General features: G+C 43.3%; 1 protein-coding gene across 1 annotated transcript in view; it reads left to right on the top strand.

The window, feature by feature from the left end:
* Positions 1 to 21,473, top strand: part of LOC144821589 (rho-related BTB domain-containing protein 2-like) — a 453,559-nt gene that overhangs the window by 20,159 nt on the left and 411,927 nt on the right. The window lies entirely within an intron of this gene.

Below are 21,473 nucleotides of genomic sequence, written 5' to 3' on the forward strand. Positions count from 1 at the left end.
CCTGTGACTGTTGTCTTTAATGAAATCAAGATTCTCTCTGTATGATAATTGGAGAATCGTCATTTCCTAAAGAGAAAATCGTAACGTGTGCTGAAACAGGACATCAGCCAACTTTTCTACACGCATCAATGTTTCAGTACTCCCCTGTGATCGAATTGTGCAGCAGGAAGCAGTGGCGTCCGTGTAAACGCCAGACACAGCAGCTTTTAGCGCTATGTGTGCTTTTGGGCAGGGGGCCCTACACATTTGTCTGTCTATCAAAGCGTACATTCACTGCACACTAAATATTAAAGAGCCGTAGATCTCAGCTGCACTACACTCACTGCACACTAAATATTAAAGAGCCGTAGATCTCGCTGGACTACATTCACTGCACACTAAATATTAAAGAGCCGTAGATCTCAGCTGCACTACACTCACTGCACACTAAATATTAAAGAGCCGTAGATCTCAGCTGCACTACATTCACTGCACACTAAATATTAAAGAGCCGTAGATCTCGCTGGACTACATTCACTGCACACTAAATATTAAAGAGCCGTAGATCTCAGCTGCACTACACTCACTGCACACTAAATATTAAAGAGCCGTAGATCTCAGCTGCACTACATTCACTGCACACTAAATATTAAAGAGCCGTAGATCTCAGCTGCACTACACTCACTGCACACTAAATATTAAAGAGCCGTAGATCTCGCTGGACTACATTCACTGCACACTAAATATTAAAGAGCCGTAGATCTCAGCTGCACTACATTCACTGCACACTAAATATTAAAGAGCCATAGATCTCAGCTGCACTACACTCACTGCACACTAAATATTAAAGAGCCGTAGATCTCGCTGGACTACATTCACTGCACACTAAATATTAAAGAGCCATAGATCTCAGCTGCACTACACTCACTGCACACTAAATATTAAAGAGCCGTAGATCTCGCTGGACTACATTCACTGCACACTAAATATTAAAGAGCCGTAGATCTCGCTGGACTACATTCACTGCACACTAAATATTAAAGAGCCGTAGATCTCGCTGGACTACATTCACTGCACACTAAATATTAAAGAGCCGTAGATCTCGCTGGACTACATTCACTGCACACTAAATATTAAAGAGCCGTAGATCTCGCTGGACTACATTCACTGCACACTAAATATGAAAGAGCCGTAGATCTCAGCTGCACTACACTCACTGCACACTAAATATTAAAGAGCCGTAGATCTCAGCTGCACTACACTCACTGCACACTAAATATTAAAGAGCCGTAGATCTCGCTGGACTACACTCACTGCACACTAAATATTAAAGAGCCGTAGATCTCGCTGGACTACACTCACTGCACACTAAATATTAAAGAGCCGTAGATCTCAGCTGCACTACACTCACTGCACACTAAATATTAAAGAGCCGTAGATCTCGCTGGACTACATTCACTGCACACTAAATATTAAAGAGCCGTAGATCTCAGCTGCACTACACTCACTGCACACTAAATATTAAAGAGCCGTAGATCTCAGCTGCACTACACTCACTGCACACTAAATATTAAAGAGCCGTAGATCTCGCTGGACTACACTCACTGCACACTAAATATTAAAGAGCCGTAGATCTCGCTGGACTACATTCACTGCACACTAAATATTAAAGAGCCGTAGATCTCGCTGGACTACATTCACTGCACACTAAATATTAAAGAGCCGTAGATCTCGCTGGACTACATTCACTGCACACTAAATATTAAAGAGCCGTAGATCTCGCTGGACTACATTCACTGCACACTAAATATTAAAGAGCCGTAGATCTCTCTGGACTACATTCACTGCACACTAAATATTAAAGAGCCATAGATCTCGCTGGACTACATTCACTGCACACTAAATATTAAAGAGCCGTAGATCTCAGCTGCACTACACTCACTGCACACTAAATATTAAAGAGCCGTAGATCTCAGCTGCACTACACTCACTGCACACTAAATATTAAAGAGCCGTAGATCTCAGCTGCACTACACTCACTGCACACTAAATATTAAAGAGCCGTAGATCTCGCTGGACTACATTCACTGCACACTAAATATTAAAGAGCCGTAGATCTCGCTGGACTACATTCACTGCACACTAAATATTAAAGAGCCGTGGATCTCAGCTGCACTACACTCACTGCACACTAAATATTAAAGAGCCGTGGATCTCAGCTGCACTACATTCACTGCACACTAAATATTAAAGAGCCGTGGATCTCAGCTGCACTACATTCACTGCACACTAAATATTAAAGAGCCGTGGATCTCAGCTGCACTACATTCACTGCACACTAAATATTAAAGAGCCGTAGATCTCGCTGGACTACATTCACTGCACACTAAATATTAAAGAGCCGTAGATCTCGCTGGACTACATTCACTGCACACTAAATATTAAAGAGCCGTAGATCTCGCTGGACTACATTCACTGCACACTAAATATTAAAGAGCCGTGGATCTCAGCTGCACTACACTCACTGCACACTAAATATTAAAGAGCCGTAGATCTCGCTGGACTACACTCACTGCACACTAAATATTAAAGAGCCGTAGATCTCAGCTGCACTACACTCACTGAACACTAAATATTAAAGAGCCGTAGATCTCGCTGGACTACATTCACTGCACACTAAATATGAAAGAGCCGTAGATCTCAGCTGCACTACATTCACTGCACACTAAATATTAAAGAGCCGTGGATCTCAGCTGCACTACACTCACTGCACACTAAATATTAAAGAGCCGTAGATCTCGCTGGACTACATTCACTGCACACTAAATATTAAAGAGCCGTAGATCTCGCTGCACTACACTCACTGCACACTAAATATTAAAGAGCCGTAGATCTCGCTGGACTACATTCACTGCACACTAAATATTAAAGAGCCGTAGATCTCGCTGGACTACATTCACTGCACACTAAATATTAAAGAGCCGTGGATCTCAGCTGCACTACACTCACTGCACACTAAATATTAAAGAGCCGTAGATCTCAGCTGCACTACACTCACTGCACACTAAATATTAAAGAGCCGTAGATCTCGCTGGACTACATTCACTGCACACTAAATATTAAAGAGCCGTAGATCTCAGCTGCACTACACTCACTGCACACTAAATATTAAAGAGCCGTAGATCTCAGCTGCACTACACTCACTGCACACTAAATATTAAAGAGCCGTAGATCTCGCTGGACTACATTCACTGCACACTAAATATTAAAGAGCCGTAGATCTCGCTGGACTACATTCACTGCACACTAAATATTAAAGAGCCGTGGATCTCAGCTGCACTACACTCACTGCACACTAAATATTAAAGAGCCGTGGATCTCAGCTGCACTACATTCACTGCACACTAAATATTAAAGAGCCATGGATCTCAGCTGCACTACATTCACTGCACACTAAATATTAAAGAGCCGTGGATCTCAGCTGCACTACATTCACTGCACACTAAATATTAAAGAGCCGTAGATCTCGCTGGACTACATTCACTGCACACTAAATATTAAAGAGCCGTAGATCTCGCTGGACTACATTCACTGCACACTAAATATTAAAGAGCCGTAGATCTCGCTGGACTACATTCACTGCACACTAAATATTAAAGGGCCGTGGATCTCAGCTGCACTACACTCACTGCACGCTAAATATTAAAGAGCCGTAGATCTCGCTGGACTACACTCACTGCACACTAAATATTAAAGAGCCGTAGATCTCAGCTGCACTACACTCACTGAACACTAAATATTAAAGAGCCGTAGATCTCGCTGGACTACATTCACTGCACACTAAATATGAAAGAGCCGTAGATCTCAGCTGCACTACATTCACTGCACACTAAATATTAAAGAGCCGTGGATCTCAGCTGCACTACACTCACTGCACACTAAATATTAAAGAGCCGTAGATCTCGCTGGACTACATTCACTGCACACTAAATATTAAAGAGCCGTAGATCTCGCTGCACTACATTCACTGCACACTAAATATTAAAGAGCCGTGGATCTCAGCTGCACTACATTCACTGCACACTAAATATTAAAGAGCCGTAGATCTCGCTGGACTACATTCACTGCACACTAAATATTAAAGAGCCGTAGATCTCAGCTGCACTACACTCACTGCACACTAAATATTAAAGAGCCGTAGATCTCGCTGGACTACATTCACTGCACACTAAATATTAAAGAGCCGTAGATCTCAGCTGCACTACACTCACTGCACACTAAATATTAAAGAGCCGTAGATCTCGCTGGACTACATTCACTGCACACTAAATATTAAAGAGCCGTAGATCTCTGCTGCACTACACTCACTGCACACTAAATATTAAAGAGCCGTAGATCTCGCTGGACTACATTCACTGCACACTAAATATTAAAGAGCCGTAGATCTCAGCTGCACTACACTCACTGCACACTAAATATTAAAGAGCCGTAGATCTCAGCTGCACTACACTCACTGCACACTAAATATTAAAGAGCCGTAGATCTCGCTGGACTACATTCACTGCACACTAAATATTAAAGAGCCGTAGATCTCAGCTGCACTACACTCACTGCACACTAAATATTAAAGAGCCGTAGATCTCAGCTGCACTACACTCACTGCACACTAAATATTAAAGAGCCGTAGATCTCGCTGGACTACATTCACTGCACACTAAATATTAAAGAGCCGTAGATCTCAGCTGCACTACACTCACTGCACACTAAATATTAACCACATGAGCGCTAGCGAAATTCCGCTCCTGTGCTCATGTTTTAAAAAACCCATTATTCATGACGAGCTGGGCTCGTCATGAGCGTGCTGGGAGGCTACCTCATGACGAGCCCAGCTCGTCATGAGCGTCGAAGGGGTTAAAGAGCCGTAGATCTCAGCTGCACTACATTCACTGCACACTAAATTTCAAAGAGCCGTAGATCTCAGTAGGGTCTCTACTCTAGCCCCTCTCTCAGTATACTGATTGGTTTCTCTGACCTGTGGTCACGCATATTAAATCATATGTCATGTTATGTTATATGCATTTGTAAAGTGCTCGATTACCCATAGGTGTCCTGGTGCTTAGTACTGGCCTACCTGGAAAGCTAGATAGAATACTACTGTGAGAAGAGCCAGGTTTTCAGACCCTTCCTGAAGATGAGGAGACTTGGAGCGGTTTTAAGGGAGAGGGGGAGCTCATTCCATGCCTTGGCAGCACAATGAATAAAACTCCTGCCTCCCCAACTTACTTTTTTTGCCATTGTGACATGCATTTGTTTAGCACTGGATGAACGTAACATTCTGCCCGGGGGGTACCAGTGGAATTTTTGCCTAAGAAACTTTGGTCCAATTCCATTGATGGCTTTGAATACTATACAGAGAGCCTTGAACCGCGCTCTCTGTTTTATAGGAAGCCAGCGAAGCTTCCTAAGCTCTCCTCTAACGGAGACAAACTTAGGTGTGCCGGACAGTAGCCTAGCTGCTGCGTTTTGGACTATCTGCAGCCTATTTAGATGTTGTTTTTGTATATTCAAATATAGGCTGTTACAATAGTCCAAACGCAAAGTTATAGGGACAATAACAACTGTCCTAAGGTTACTCTCGGTTAGGAAGATCTTAATTTTCCTTATGATTCTTAGAATCATAAAGCAGGAAGAGGAAACCAAGCTCACTTGATCCCCCATGGCAAGTTTATTATCCATAAGTACCCCCAGATTTTTGGCTTTCTTGGTGGGTGTGGGGCAGAGGCCCAGATCATCTGGCCACCATTCCGGTGTCCAGACCAGTGGGTTGTTCCCGAACTTCAAAACCTCCGTCTTATTTGAGTTAAGCTTAAGACAGTTGGAGGACATCCACCCAGATATAGCACTCATACACTTATAGAAGCGATCTCCAGTCTCCTTTTCACCTCCCTTCAACGACAACACAATTTGTATGTCGTCGGAATAGGAGGTGAGCTGGAAACCAAATGATCTAATAACTCCTGCTAGAGGTGCCACATATATGTTAAAGAGCGTAGTGCTCAGTGAAGAGCCCTGTGGCACTCCACAGGGAAGTGTAAAAGGTTTGGATGAATTGTCGTCTAAGGTTTGAATTCTGTCCGCCAAGAAAGATTGAAGAAGTTTCCATGCTGAGCCATGCAGACAGGTCCAATAAAAATCAAAACAGCCCTACCTTCTCCATCTACAGCCTCCCTGATTTCTTCAGTAGATTTCAACAGAGCCAACCCCGTGCTGTGATCAGCCCTGAACCCATATTAAGAGGGGTCCAGGGAGTCATTATGCAGGAGAAACTCGCTGAGTTGGGTATTCATCACCTTATCCAGAATCTTAGCAGGGAGAGGGAGCCGCGAGATGGGCCTATAATTGTTGGTATCTTTCGGGTCCAAGTTCTGTTTCTTCAAGAGTGGAAGCACGGAGATCTGTTTCCACATTTTGGGAAATACACCGGATTTAAGGACCATATTTAGCAAAGGGGTCACGGCATTCCCTATCAGTTCGGGCATTTATTTAGTGGTCCAGGCGGGGCAAGGATCATTGGGAGCTCCTGAGCGTATTGAGGTTAAAACCTTAACTGTCTCTAATACCTCCACTGGTGAGAAATAATCAAATACCGGCAAATAATCACCTCTCACCAACTTACTCACATTAGGATCCAAATGAGTCAGTTTATTCGTTTTCGAAAAAAACGAGAATTTAACCTCAACTTTGTTCTTAAAAAAATCAGCAATTTCATTACAAAATGAAAGACTACTGTGGCTTCTAGGCGCAGTTCGAATGGATACTTTTTTAATGGTGTTAAACAGTTCCTTCGAATTTGATTTTGCTAATGTAATCTGTGAAGAAAAGAACTGCCTCGTAGCCTCTAGTAGCATACGTTTTTAACTTGCAATCCAGAGTCTGTCTTTCTTTATCCATATCATCATAATTTTTACGCCACGCCCTTTCCAGCAGTTTACACTCCAGTTTTTTTCATTCTAAGATCTTCCAAGTACCAGGGGGCTGATGGTGAAGCTCGTTGGAGGTCCACTCTTTCTTGGGGACTAATATATTACAGGATGAGGCTAACCATTGATTATAAGTGGCAGCCATGGTATCTACTTCAGCGGGGAGGGATGGCATCGAACTACTAAGAGAGCTTTCCAGCTGACTGATATCCAATTTACCCCAGGCTCTGGACACAATCTCCTTTGCGGATTTAATTTTAACCAGTTGATTCCCCCCGCTTTTAAGTTCAAACTGAATAGCGCAGTGGTTCGACCAAGAGAGAGGAAGGACTGAAGTACAGTCAATATCAGAATTATTAGAATAAATACCATCAAGAACGTACCCCTTATCATGCGTGGGACTATTCACCAATTGTTCTAATCCTCCCAACGCCATGATTTGATCGAGCTGATGGGTGTCAGGATCTATATGATTTTCTAGGTCAAAATTAAAATCCCCCATCACAGTATAGGACTCCAGACATAACCCTTCCTCAATTAAGGTGCCCACTGTCTCCAGGAAACCACTTTTAGGGCCTGGCGGGCGATATAGCAAAATGCCATCAAAAGCCCTAAAATTGAGAAGTTGTACAGAATACCAAGCACCTACTCAATGTAATATCAGATGTTACATATGACCCTACGAATAACATCCTGGTATGTCTGGATGTAGAAGTATTATACATCATCATCCCACAGGAGTAAAGCATCCAAGTTATTGAAAATCGACTTAAACAAGAACATTGGACCTGGGATGCCCCGATAAGCTGGGTTATCAAATTGATGCATCTAGCCCTAACTGAAAACTTTTTTCGATTTGAGGAACAGCTTTATCTCCAAGCCCACGGCACTTCGATGGGCAGCACCTTTGCGCCTAGCATAGCGTGTCTGTATATGGACCAGATGGAACAACAGCATATCTGGTCAGCCAACCCTTACTGTAATAACATCTGTAAGTGGTGGCGTTACATCGACGATGTCTTGTTGATATGGAAGGCTGACTCCTTGATACTGTCCGATTTTCACAAGTGGCTCAGCCAACTGAATCCGCACTTAAAATTCACCATGACTTACCATCATGAGGAAGTCTCCTTCCTCGATGTGAATGAAGGGCATATAACCACTGTTTGACCAGTTCGTTATTCAGCAAACCAACAGATAAAAAAAGTTTGCTACACTTTGAGAGCTCTCTTCGTGAAAACGTACCCGTGGGTCAGTTCCTACGAATTTGTAGAAACTGTGAGGATCTGAACGATTACAAATGTGAAGCAGAAGTACTGACAAGGAAGTTGGAAGAAAGAGCATATCCCAGACGGATTATAGAAAAAGCCAAAATAAGATCTCGAAATACACAGAGGGCATCGTTACTGGATACACATCAGAAAGAGGCTTAAGATACTATCATTTGTGTGACAACGTATAACGCATCATCCAACGACCTCAAGAGAATCATCAATAAGAAATGGCAGATTCTTACATCAAACAAACTGAAGTTCGAAAAATCAATGTTCTCCTTCAGTAGAAATAAAAGTTTAAGGGACACATTAATATATACAGATCTGAGAATGAAAACAACCCAACAACTGACACTCTGGCGTCAGCCACTACCCATGTGGGTCCTGTGTGGTATGCCCTTTTACCAAACACACAAAAGAGATCGATTTAGGCATGGGAACAACGGACCCACACAAATTGTAACAGTGACAAAGTGGTATACATGATCAAATGTCCGTGCCAACTGATGTACGTTGGCATGACGGGAAGGAAAGTCCAGGTCCGCATAAGCGAACATAGAAGTACCTTCAGGAAGGCGATAACAGCAACAAGGCTGACATCACACTATGTCGAAATGCACCATACAGACATGGATGTACCGTGGACTGTAATTGAAAAAAATCAAAGGAGATGGAGATTTGACAAAAAACTCCTTGAAAGGGAACAACGGTGGGTGTACCGTCTTAAAACACACATCCACGGACTGAATGACTCCATACCCTGGAATCCACTGTATAAAAAGAATTAAGACACCAAGTATACAAGATCCCCTTTCAGAGGGGACAGAATGCACAATACAAGGGATAAGAGAATAAGTATATCTGGTTTACATATCAAAGATATCAGGTTCTGCTGTCACATAACCTGATTACAACACATGTCATTCCTTCTCTCTTCCTTCCAATTATGAGTGGTTATTTATTATTTTAATTTTTCTTCCATAAGAGCTAACATCCCCTCAGTGGATTATTCCTTCCACTTGAGTATATATAAAAAATAAAATATTTCTTAGTAACAAAAACATCCTTAAAGCTTTTTTGGATGTATGCAACCATTGTATATATTATGCATACCTGGCACGAGCTCTATTCTGAGAATTCAGTACTATCGCTCCCACCCATTGTAGCAGGAATGCCCTTTCATCTCTCTGCATGTAGAGAGACACCATTTAACTACATTTCCTAAGATCCTTCATTCGAGTAACATGGGGGTAATGTGTTTTTTTACCCCTTGGTCGGGTCTATTTTTCACCGTTTTTCTAAATCTAAAATTGCGGTTTTCTATCTGCATTTTGGTCAAGCTTATGCATTTTTATAATAACATGACTTTAACTTCTTGTTCGTATGAACGTGGCCATGAGTCCTAAGAGTAGTACGCTAACTTCGCGGGATCTCATTCACGATCCCAGACGTGTTTGGACCTGTCGGCTTTTTAAACCATATACGCGCGCTTCCCTCAGCTCACAAACCGATGGAATCCGCTCAGACTAGGTTCTAAACAGGGGAAGACCGATCAGCATGTAAGTCATCCTCTTTCTGGATCTTGCTAAAAACCGGTATGCCAGTGTGATATCTCCAACTCGGAGAGTTGTCGATTTTGACTTTACCATAACAGTGTTTTCGTTTCTTTGTCGTTGTCTGTTTTGTTTTGTTTGTTTGCTATTCTGCAATTATTCTGAAAAAACTCCATCATAACGATCGAATGGCGTGTTGATTTCTCTTGACGTATACTGTTGCCCAAGTACAGGACTATCCCCGTTTAAGCATGATCTCATGTGGGTCATACCTTCTCCCAAGACGGGTAAGAACAAAAAGAACAAATGTTTTTAAATGTTTAATAATACTCACGAGCGGTTAGAATGAAAGCGAGCATGTATTTCTTGCAGCACACAATTGTGACATTCAGGTTCTAAGTACACTTTGTAATGGCAATTAGCCGCTAGACTACACAGAATGGAAATCCGTGGGTTTCACGCATCAAAGTTTGTGCATGGGAAAGCGGTTTAGCATTTTTTAGTGCTGTTTTAACGGGGTAACGTCAGGCTATCACCAGAGGTGTTGTTCTGATAATGTGCATTTTTTATAATAATGGTGGGTTGATATTTGTCCCATTGTGTTTTTCTCTCTGTTTTTCTGATGGAGTGATTCAACTAAAAAATCAAAAACAAAAGAGCAGCTATCTGCCCTTTTCAAAAATCGTATAAGGCAATACCATTTTTCAATTTCCTTCCAGGGGAAGTCGTAGCCCTGAAGAAAGTCCCGCACCAAATACGATTGGGCATCCAAAGGACTGAAACATGTTGGCCTTAGGGTCTTAGGACCATAATATTCCAAACGACCCTATTGTCCTGTAATTTTAATATCCCTGTCAGATTCAAGAATAAAGGGATACTGGGGTCTGCCAGAGGATTTTTTATCGTTATTCCCCTGGCCAGATTCATCATTTAAGTGCTCCCTGAAATATTGGTTAAGCCCACCACGACTTATAGGGGTCGTGGTGTCCTGATGATGAAGCATGACACCACTAGGCTGTGTGAGGGAAAATAAAACAAAAAGAGGTTTTTCCTCTACCACTTTTTAAGTGGTTGCTTCGGGTAGGGACATTTCACCATCTCCCTCTTTAGATTACCGTTTTTATGACCTATACTTACGGTAGGATTAATAGTGGAGTACTTTAACGTGTATTGGTATCAAAGCGCACTACCAGCAGTGCACGGCGTAGCCAATCCAACGCTGTATTGAACGGAATCCGCATTGTTATCGGGTGCCCTAGTCAGAGGAACACAGGCGGTGAACGAGCTTGTGAAAACTCCTGGTCAACTGCAAGAGGTCGTTTTCCTATAGCAGCGCTACAGGCTCGACCTAAAAAATACCTCTGCACTTCATGAAACAAGAAGCGCGGTGCCGTGAAGCGGAGAGGTTGTGAGAGAGAGGGGGAGCAGGAGGTGAGCCCGCGAGTGGTGCGCACGCACTTGGGAGAGCAGTCTTCACATTGCAAGCACTGCACTCGTGCTTGTGGAGCGCCGCTGCTTGCTACCGCAAGGTGGATGCCGCCACAAGCACTAGTGCCGTGCTTGAAAAGTGAAGACTGATGGCTAAAGGTCCTCCTGGATCAGCGCATGCGCGCTGCTTAGGCAAGACCCAAAAAGATAGCTTTTATGCGCACTAAGCGAGGCGATATGGCTCTCCCCACATGCTGTACATGTTTTGATTGGACAGAAGTTGTGTACCTCTGCAGACGTGCGCCTCCCGTCCTTGCAGCTATGATTATTTTGTTTGTTTATCCAGAGGCCAGAGCCAGCAGCAGTACGGCTGCCAAGGGAAGGCTCACTTACACCCTAAAGCATTGAGCTTACCATGAGATAGAACAGGAACATTCGGGGGCAGGCACATGGCATTGTAATGCTGTTAAGTGTCTTAGATACGTAGATAATTTACGGTGCGACACAGATCCTCTTCCCTTTCCTACATGAACTTGAAACGTCAGGTTGCAGGTCTCTGTCTGGGATGCCCAGCACCACAGTGATCAACACATGCACTTTATGTCTGGCTTGACAGTGCAGCTGTCGCCTGATCCTAAGTGATTGACAAAACAGAGCGTTCAGAGTACTACTGCGAGAGCGGCTTAGGCTCCACCCACATGTTGGTTTCCCTGAGTAGCGGGTTTGATTGAGCTGAATTTGTGCTTCCACAGGCCTTATCCGTTCACTGGGAAAAGAGCCTTACAAGTGATCTGTATATAGTAAAATGTTGCAACAAAGCAAGTAGGTCAGGCTTACTTATTGTGAAAAGCGTGTGTTAAAGGCTGTAGGCTTTGGGGAGTGAGGGGGGGTTATTACACTGGGCTAAAGCATGTAGGCTGCTCTTCCCTTACACTGAATCTCGCAGATGACCGTAATAGGCAAAGGAACAGAGTATGGGGATGGACAATTTGCGCAGGGTAATTCTTAATAGGCTCCATTTCTATTAGCAGGGTTTTTAGGTCTCGTGACCTTAAATGCGCGCAAGCGCATTGAGGAACGAGAATTCAAGTGCTCAAAATGCTCATGAAACCACCAGCTTTTTGCTGGCGTTTTCATGCAGTTCATGTGAACCACGTGTTCAAACATGAACGCGCATCAGCCTCCCTCCATTTGCCGCACAGCACATCAAAGGGCTTCGCCCAGCGTGCGCTCTGCGGCTTCTCGGCTTCTCCTCCCCTAACTTCCTTGCATTTCTCCTCCCCCTCCCCAGCCAGCTTCCCCCAGGCCGTGTTCCCTCATCCCTTGCACCCCCTCCCATGATCGCACGTCACGACCAGAAGATTTGTTTTTTTAGAACAACCTCGTACAGCTCCTGCCTTGACTTTTCTTGCTCCGTCTCTTCTCCAGTGTCTTCCTTCTCGTCCATGTCTCCCTGGTCTTGTTATCTGCCTTTTTTTTTTACCTCTACTTGTAATTGCACACGTCACTTTTTCCTCTTGTTTTTGCTTCCGTTCCCCTTGCTCCTTCGGTCCCATACGTATGTCGTCCCTTTCTTCCTTCATCCCTTCCATTGTTTGTTGCTTCGTCTCTTACTTCCGCCCATACTCGCTTCCTCTCCCCCTTTCTTTCATCCCTTCCCTCTAGCTATCGTCCTTCCACCCCTCCTTCCTGGCCTGTCCCCTGCCTCTGTCACGAATGTTTTTTTGTTTTTTTCCTTTCCCTCCTCGTGCCTCTTTTTCGGACTTTGTCTCTTTCCCTCTCTCTGGTGCGGGGCTTCTCGAGCCACAGGGGTGCCAAAGGGTCCCCAGAACACGTCACATAGAGAGATGTACGTCACTTCAATCCCCAAAACGAGAGATACATCCGAATGAGACTCGTCTCAGTAAAAAAACATAAAGTGCACTAAATGGCCCAGTAATGACGTTTTGGAAAGAATCGAAAGCCCATAAACAGGTCTATTTGTACCATAATTGAAATGCCCTCCATATAAAGCAGTAAACCGGCACATTTCCACCCATTTAGACGGTGAGAGGAATAAGTAATGCCTCACAGGGGACGCTGGGAAGGGAACTGGGGGACACTTTAGGTGACATGTGGGGGGGGGGGGCGTGGGCAGAAGAATGACCGTGCAGAACTAAATGCCAGAACACGCAGGGTAATCAGGAAAATTGTGAAATACTGGATCAGTCCTCATGTTCTATCACTTGACTGAGGCGTTAAAGGTGCTTGTGGGGGACGTGCTCTAAACAAGCATTTGCAATGCAATAGGTCTCGTTTTAACGCAAATTTAAGCTATAGGCCTTGTAAATGACAAAGCCTTTTATTTATGTTCCAAAAACCAGAACGCAAAAATAAAGGGCATTATCATTTACAATGCTAATAGTTCAGACTCGCGTAATTGCGAGACCTATTGCATTTCCAATGCTTGTTATAATGTTTTGATAAGTGTTATTTTGTGTGACTTCCTAATCGTATTACTGTGTTCCTGATGGTTGCGTTGTGCGAAATGTATGCCTAACACAGTAGATCTGAGTCGTCTGTGGTGACAATCCAATGATAAAGGTTATAGGACTGATTGTTATGAAAAGTTTCAAAAAAGCCAGTAGGCCTGACATATTGATTGTGAAAAGCATATGTTGCATTCAGTCGGCCTTTAGGGTGGGTTATTATTACTCTGTCTTCGGGCCTCCAGGGATGTTTTTTGTGACATGGGATCTCACAGATCAGCGTAGCTGGCAACGGTTTTTGGCATTAGTCCCCCTCTGACAAACCGTGGGTGTGTAAGGTTTGCACGGCAAGAATCCTTGTGGGGAGGCGTGCGCCCGGTATAATATGCCTGGGTTGGTTATGATGGCAAGTCAATGATAAAGCCTGTAGGCTGGATTGATGCGCAGGGAACGTTATACCATAGGATAGGTCTGCTTATTAAGAAAAGTTATGAGAAAAGCCTAAAGGCCTCTCTGAAGCCAGTAGGCCTGTAATGGTCGATTGCTGTAACACTATTTTACTCAGCGGACGTAGACAGGTATTGAATTACATGTACTCGCACAGATTACCTGAGTAAGCAAGTGTTTAGCTGTTGACTACCCACTTTAACCAAGTGTGGAAGTAGACGATTATCACTGTGATGATTCTTGCTTTGGCCTTATTAAGAGATTGTACATGGTTTTGCCAATGATAATTCTGGATATATTCGTAATTTTGTAACTGTATTTATGATGTTTGTTGTCAGAAATTGTATTAATTTGGGTGGGTGACTGCCCACCTCAGGGAATGATCACAACCCTTGTTAGGGTCAATCCTCAAAGTTGTAAAATTAACCTGCCCTCCACCCCTTGATAGCTGTGACCGAGAGCAGACAAACTTGCCTCACGACAAAGTGTAAAGTATTTATGAAGTATCAAAACACCAATAAAGTAAAAACGCTAAATGATAAATTAGAAAAATAGAATACAAAGTAATCATGCCAAAAATCTATTAAGGAGAGCCAGTGGGGTGCAGTAGACAAAGACCTAGGCACAAATTAAGACTGACTGCGAGGGTCGAAACACCAACCAAGTTCGTCCTGGTTAAACATTTTACCTCCTGGCTTCATCCTATAAGTCCCAGTCTACCACAGAAGTACACTACTGAAGCCCAGAGGACCTCAGGGCAGGCACTTATAGACTCTCAGGGTTTTAGGCAGAGGCACTCATCAGGGTCTAATCAACGTCTAGTTGTCACCAGTCACCTGTGTGCTTCCTTCCTGCAACGGCCTCTTGCAGGTTGTTGTATCCATGTAGCTTGAAGGAGGTGAGCCTTATGATCCTTGGAGCCCACTTTGTCCTGCATATAGGAGGGAAGAGGTCCAGTCCTTCAGGGCTCTTATCGGGTTGCAGGCAGCAGGTCCAGTCGTTCAGGGCTCTTCTCGGGTTGCAGGCAGCGGGTCCAGTCGTTCAGGGATCTTCTCGGGTTGCAGGCAGCAGGTCCAATCGTTCAGGGCTCTTCTCGGGTTGCAGGCAGCAGGGCCAGTCCTCTTATGATCTCCTATATAGCCAGAAAGTGTCAAAAGTGGGTGCCTGGAGGTGCCACATTTATGCCTGACACTTCCTAGTGGGTGGGAATGACTCCTAGGTATGTCCTAGCCAAAGAGGCGAAGGTTCCTGGGGCCAACCGTGCCCACTTCGTGCAAAAATCTTCAACTCCACTAAACTTGGGCTCTGAGGGCTGGGGTTTGTGCTATCATAATCCTATTGTCCTCAAAAATCCAGTTTGAGGCAGCCACTGGGCCCACAAGAAACCCAGAGACAGAAGTCTAGGAAGACAAAAACAGGGCCCTCCACCAACCAGACTGCGGATGCACAAGAATTGTCTTTATGTTCTGTTCTCACCTTTTAATGTGTACCACAAGTGTTATATGTGTGTCAACCAGGATCTGACATTGGAGTGTCAAAAAGGAGTCACACAGCCCCCACCCTGAATATTCTGTGGAGCTCAGAGGAGTTATCTGCACCTATTCAAGTCAGCCTGTTGTTTGCCCCGGTGAGCTATTTCACAATTATTCAATTCTAATTAATGGTTGGGAGAAGCTGAAGAGCCCCTATGCATATCAGCCTCCAGGAACTTCTGGTGGGAAAAGGTAACTTTCTGTCAAAAATCCGACTCCACCATTTAATTGGATTTTTGAGAACCATTAAAAAAAATAAAACAATTCCAGCTGTTCCCATTCCTGAGCTACAGTATTTGTATTTTAATCTGCACACTGCTTTTGTGTACATAGGACAGATAGGCCTGCCACATTGAAAATAGCTTATGTTTGCCCGTCACTGTAAGGACATGCTAACATTGCATTTCTGCAAGCCTTACTTTTAAATACCATGAACTCTGCCTTGTGGCCAACAAGGCCTAAGAGGTGCGAGTTACTAATATTCCAAAGGGAGGTTTTTGCCTATCAAAAGGGTTTATTTTGTCTAGGCGAATTGCAGTGTTCTCACTGCTACAGTGTTAGACCTGAAGCCTTGTTTGCACTGCCACTGTGGTCTATGGCACAATGGGTGCTGCCTTCCACTGGTGGCATTCCACTTCTGGGCCCTGGGTACATTTTGTACCACATACTAGGGACTTTTAGGCAAGTTACATAGACCAATTATAAATATGCCAATTTGACAATGTTTAAAGGGGGAGTACAGTCACGTTACTCCTTATTAGCAGGGGCAAAGTGCACAGAGTGCTAAAGCTAGCGAAAATATAGGGTCCAGCAAAAGGCGAAAAATCTGTGGTGACCATACAGAAGAGGCGGCTTTCTTACAGTTGTCATCTTACATGCACTTCAGTAGACCTGTGCTGGTTAGATAGTGAAGTCAATGGTAAAGGTTAAAGGCCATATCATTTTACTGGGGAAAGTAATGTCCGATTACTTAGGCGTGATCTGCTTTTAATGAACTGTTACAACAAAGCAAGTAGGCCTGATTTATTTATTGTGAAAAACATGTATTAAAGGCAAAGACGTTTTAACCCGTTAGGTGCGTGCGTCGGCCATCGCGAGTACTATCTTGGTAGTGCTGTGCATGTCCGTTGGCCGACGCAGACCCGCCCGCGCAATAGAACGACCCATCTGCGGCGGATTTTACACCGCGGTTAACGGGTTAAGGGTTAATTGCTCTACACTGCTCCTGTAGGCAGTTATTTTGGAGAAGTGTTCGAAATTCACCTAGTTTGTTTTCAAGTAATTACGCAACATTTCAGGAAAATTGCACAAAATGCGATTCCGTCAGCACTAGGTTTTTAGCATGAAAATGCGTCCTTGCATCATTTTTTAATACAAATACTCATTCTGTGCTTAAAAAAGCGCACAAACCATAAGTGCCTTGAACAACAGCTGCTCATGTTTAGGGGTGTTCAAAAGTAGTGTAATTATGCAAAATTACATGTAATGACGAGAAGTGCAAAACTATCATTTTGATCTGCATTTTAATGAGAAATGCACCAGTGTTTCAATGTTGGCATGAGGACACGTATAAATACAAGCATTGCAAACAACATCTGTTTGCATTCTGTTATTCTTGAGTGTTGATGTACATTTTTACATCAAATGGTGCGTAATTACGCAAAGTGGGATAGCAACGTCATTTCAGGAACTTTGCGTAACGTAGAATTATGGGAATTACGCTGGTGTAGTTAAAATTGTGCCCCGGCCCACTCATGTTCTGGTTGTTCATTTTGTTTGCACTCCTGCGCTATAATTTTGACAGGAACAGCAGTGTACTTTTGGAAATTTCCATAGCAGGCATACAGCAAAATGTTCAAAACTACATCGGAACAATTTCATTTTAATCCAGACCTAGTATTTGTTGTACAGAGAGTCTTGCAGATTACCACAGTAGGCAAGGGTGTTTTGGTGACTCTTCCAAACAAACCATGGGGCTAGAAGATTTGCATTATGATAGTCCTCATTCAGCTCTATTAGTATGCACTTTAAACTCTAATTTTGTACATCTTTGTAATTCTATTACTCAGTCCATGATGGATGCCATCTGTGAAAACCTATGAGCAGCACAGTAGGTCTGACTTGATTATTATGGTGGCAAGCCAATAATAAAGCGCATAGACCGGATTCTGTATAAATGAAAAGGTACAATAAAATTAGTAGGCCTGACATTGACTCAGAAAAGCATTCTTTAAAGTCAATACACATTAAGGGTGACTTGTTATTGCCCTATTAATGTCTACAGATAGGTATTTTGTTACACAAATCTCAAGTATCATCTTTGTAGGGAAAAATGTTGGCATCAGCTACCCCATCTGACAGACTATAGGGGTCGAATATTTCCATTGTGATAATTCTCAATAGAATCCCTTCGGAAGATCAAAATATAAATGTATATAGATACATGGAGGCCCTTTGGATCAGCCTGCTGCCAATGGCCTGGCTGTTTGTGATTTACAATCTGCTTCCATCCGTGACCGCGTGCTGCCTGGGGTCATCAGCTATTGTCTCTCTTGCCCTGTGAATGGGTTCAGATTAAGATCAAATCATCAATTATCGGCTCTCTGGCCCAGTGAATGGGTTCAGTTTCAGATCAAGTCATGAGTTATCTGCTCTCTTGCCTGCGAATGGGTTCAGTTTCAGATCCAATCATCAGTTATTGGCTCTCATTCATTTAGTGCTTGGTACCCATATAAAGTGGGGGACCTTAGAAAACACCCCACCTTGTACATGTGACAGCTTTTCAATACAGGATACGCTTCACTTTGTGATGTTTTGCGAACACTATCTGGCGCCCCGAAAAATTTTTTTATATCCAATCCTGAAGGAACTCAATTTTGTCCAGGTGAGGCCTGCACTTTTACACTTGCAAATGCTTAACTCTGTGCAGGTCACATATGGTGTAGCCAGTTTTTTGGTAGCGGCAGCTCGATTAAATAAAATAAGAGTTACCCAGACAAATACACAACTAGGTTGATATTTTGTCAACTTTGTTCTGGGGAACTGCACCAAGATTAGTGGGATACAGAGGTGCCTGTTTTTCTTGGACCTTATTTTGTATAGTATCTATTCTTTGTATCAAAACCTTTTCAATTGTTTTAGGAATGAACTTAGGAACTGCAATCAGGTGTACATTTGTTTAATTGTAAATTTTTTAATGTATGGATATTTTACAATGAATTGTGTATTGCTTTTATGGTTTTAACTAACCGAATAAAGATATTTGACTGACTGACTGGCTCTCTTGCCCTGTGAAAGAGTTCAGTTTCAGATCATGTCAGCAGCTCTCTTGCCCTGTGAATGGGTTCAGTTTCAGATGAAATCATCAGTTATTTGCTCTCTTGCCCTGTGAATGGGTTCAGATTCAGATCAAATCATCAGTTATTGGCTCTCTTGTCCTGTGAATGGGTTCAGATTCAGATCAAATCATCAGTTATCGGCTCTCTTGCCCTTTGAATGGGTTCAGTTTCAGATCAAATCATCAGTTATTGGCTCTCTTGTCCTGTGAATGGGTTCAGATTCAGATCAAATCATCAGTTATCGGCTCTCTTGCCCTGTGAATGGGTTCAGTTTCAGATCAAGTCATCAGTTATTTGCTCTCTTGCCCTGTGAATGGTTCAGATTCAGATCAAATCATCAGTTATCGGCTCTCTTGCCCTGTGAATGGGTTCAGTTTCAGATGAAATCATCAGTTATTTGCTCTCTTGCCCTGTGAATGGGTTCAGATTCAGATCAAATCATCAGTTATTGGCTCTCTTGTCCTGTGAATGGGTTCAGATTCAGATCAAATCATCAGTTATCGGCTCTCTTGCCCTTTGAATGGGTTCAGTTTCAGATCAAATCATCAGTTATTGGCTCTCTTGTCCTGTGAATGGGTTCAGATTCAGATCAAATCATCAGTTATCGGCTCTCTTGCCCTGTGAATGGGTTCAGTTTCAGATCAAGTCATCAGTTATTTGCTCTCTTGCCCTGTGAATGGTTCAGATTCAGATCAAATCATCAGTTATCGGCTCTCTTGCCCTGTGAATGGGTTCAGTTTCAGATCAAGTCATCAGTCATTGGCTTTCTTGCCCTGTGAATGGTTTCAGTTTCAGATCAAATCATCAGTTATCGGCTCTCTTGCCCTGTGAATGGGTTCAGATTCAGATCAAATCATCAGTTATCGGCTCTCTTGCCCTGTGAAAGGGTTCAGTTTCAGATCATGTCAGCAGCTCTCTTGCCCTTTGAATGGGTTCAGTTTCAGATGAAATCATCAGTCATTTGCTCTCTTGCCCTGTGAAAGGGTTAAGTTTCAGATCATGTCAGCAGCTCTCTTGCCTGCGAATGGGTTCAGTTTCAGATCATGTCGTGAGTTATTTGCTCTCTTGCCCTGTGAATGGGTTCAGATTCAGATCAAATCATCAGTTATTGGCTCTCTTGTCCTGTGAAAGGGTTCAGTTTCAGATCATGTCAGCAGCTCTCTTGTCCTGTGAATGGGTTCAGTTTCAGATGAAATCATCAGTCATTTGCTCTCTTGCCCTGTGAATGGGTTCAGATTCAGATCAAATCATCAGTTATTGGCTCTCTTGTCCTGTGAAAGGGTTCAGTTTCAGATGAAATCATCAGTTATTGGCTCTCTTGTCCTGTGAAAGGGTTCAGTTTCAGATCATGTCAGCAGCTCTCTTGCCCTGTGAATGGGTTCAGTTTCAGATAGTCATCGGTTATTTGCTCTCTTGCCCTGTGAATGGGTTCAGTTTCAGATCAAGTCATCAGTTATCGGCTCTCTTGCCCTGTGAATGAGTTCAGTTTCAGATCAAGTCATCGGTTATTTGCTCTCTTGCCTGCGAATGGGTTCAGTTTCAGATCATGTCGTGAGTTATTTGCTCTCTTGCGCTGTGAATGGGTTCAAATTCAGATCAAATCATCAGTTATCGGCTCTCTTGCCCTGTGAATGGGTTCAGTTTCAGATCATGTCAGCAGCTCTCTTGCCCTGTGAATGGGTTCAGTTTCAGATAGTCATCGGTTATTTGCTCTCTTGCCCTGTGAATGGGTTCAGTTTCAGATCAAGTCATCAGTTATCGGCTCTCTTGCCCTGTGAATGAGTTCAGTTTCAGATCAAGTCATCGGTTATTTGCTCTCTTGCCTGCGAATGGGTTCAGTTTCAGATCATGTCGTGAGTTATTTGCTCTCTTGCGCTGTGAATGGGTTCAAATTCAGATCAAATCATCAGTTATCGGCTCTCTTGCCCTGTGAATGGGTTCAGATTCAGATAAAATCATCAGTTATTGGCTCTCTTGCCCTGTGAAAGGGTTCAGTTTCAGATCATGTCGTGAGTTATTTGCTCTCTTGCCCTGTGAATGGGTTCAGATTCAGATCAAATCATCAGTTATCGGCTCTCTTGCCCTGTGAATGGGTTCAGTTTCAGATCAAGTCATCAGTTATTTGCTCTCTTGCCCTGTGAATGGGTTCAGTTTCAGATCATGTCAGCAGCTCTCTTGCCCTGTGAATGGGTTCAGTTTCAGATGAAATCATCAGTTATTTGCTCTCTTGCCCTGTGAATGGGTTCAGATTCAGATCAAATCATCAGTTATTGGCTCTCTTGTCCTGTGAAAGGGTTCAGTTTCAGATCATGTCAGCAGCTCTCTTGCCCTGTGAATGGGTCCAGTTTCAGATGAAATCATCAGTCATTTGCTCTCTTGCCCTGTGAATGGGTTCAGTTTCAGATCATGTCATCAGTGATTGGCTATCTTGCCCTGTGAATGGGTTCAGTTTCAGATCAAGTCATCAGTTATCG

This window comes from Lissotriton helveticus, chromosome 2_2 (genome assembly GCF_964261635.1).
Source record: "Lissotriton helveticus chromosome 2_2, aLisHel1.1, whole genome shotgun sequence".
Taxonomy (NCBI): Eukaryota; Metazoa; Chordata; class Amphibia; order Caudata; family Salamandridae; genus Lissotriton; species Lissotriton helveticus.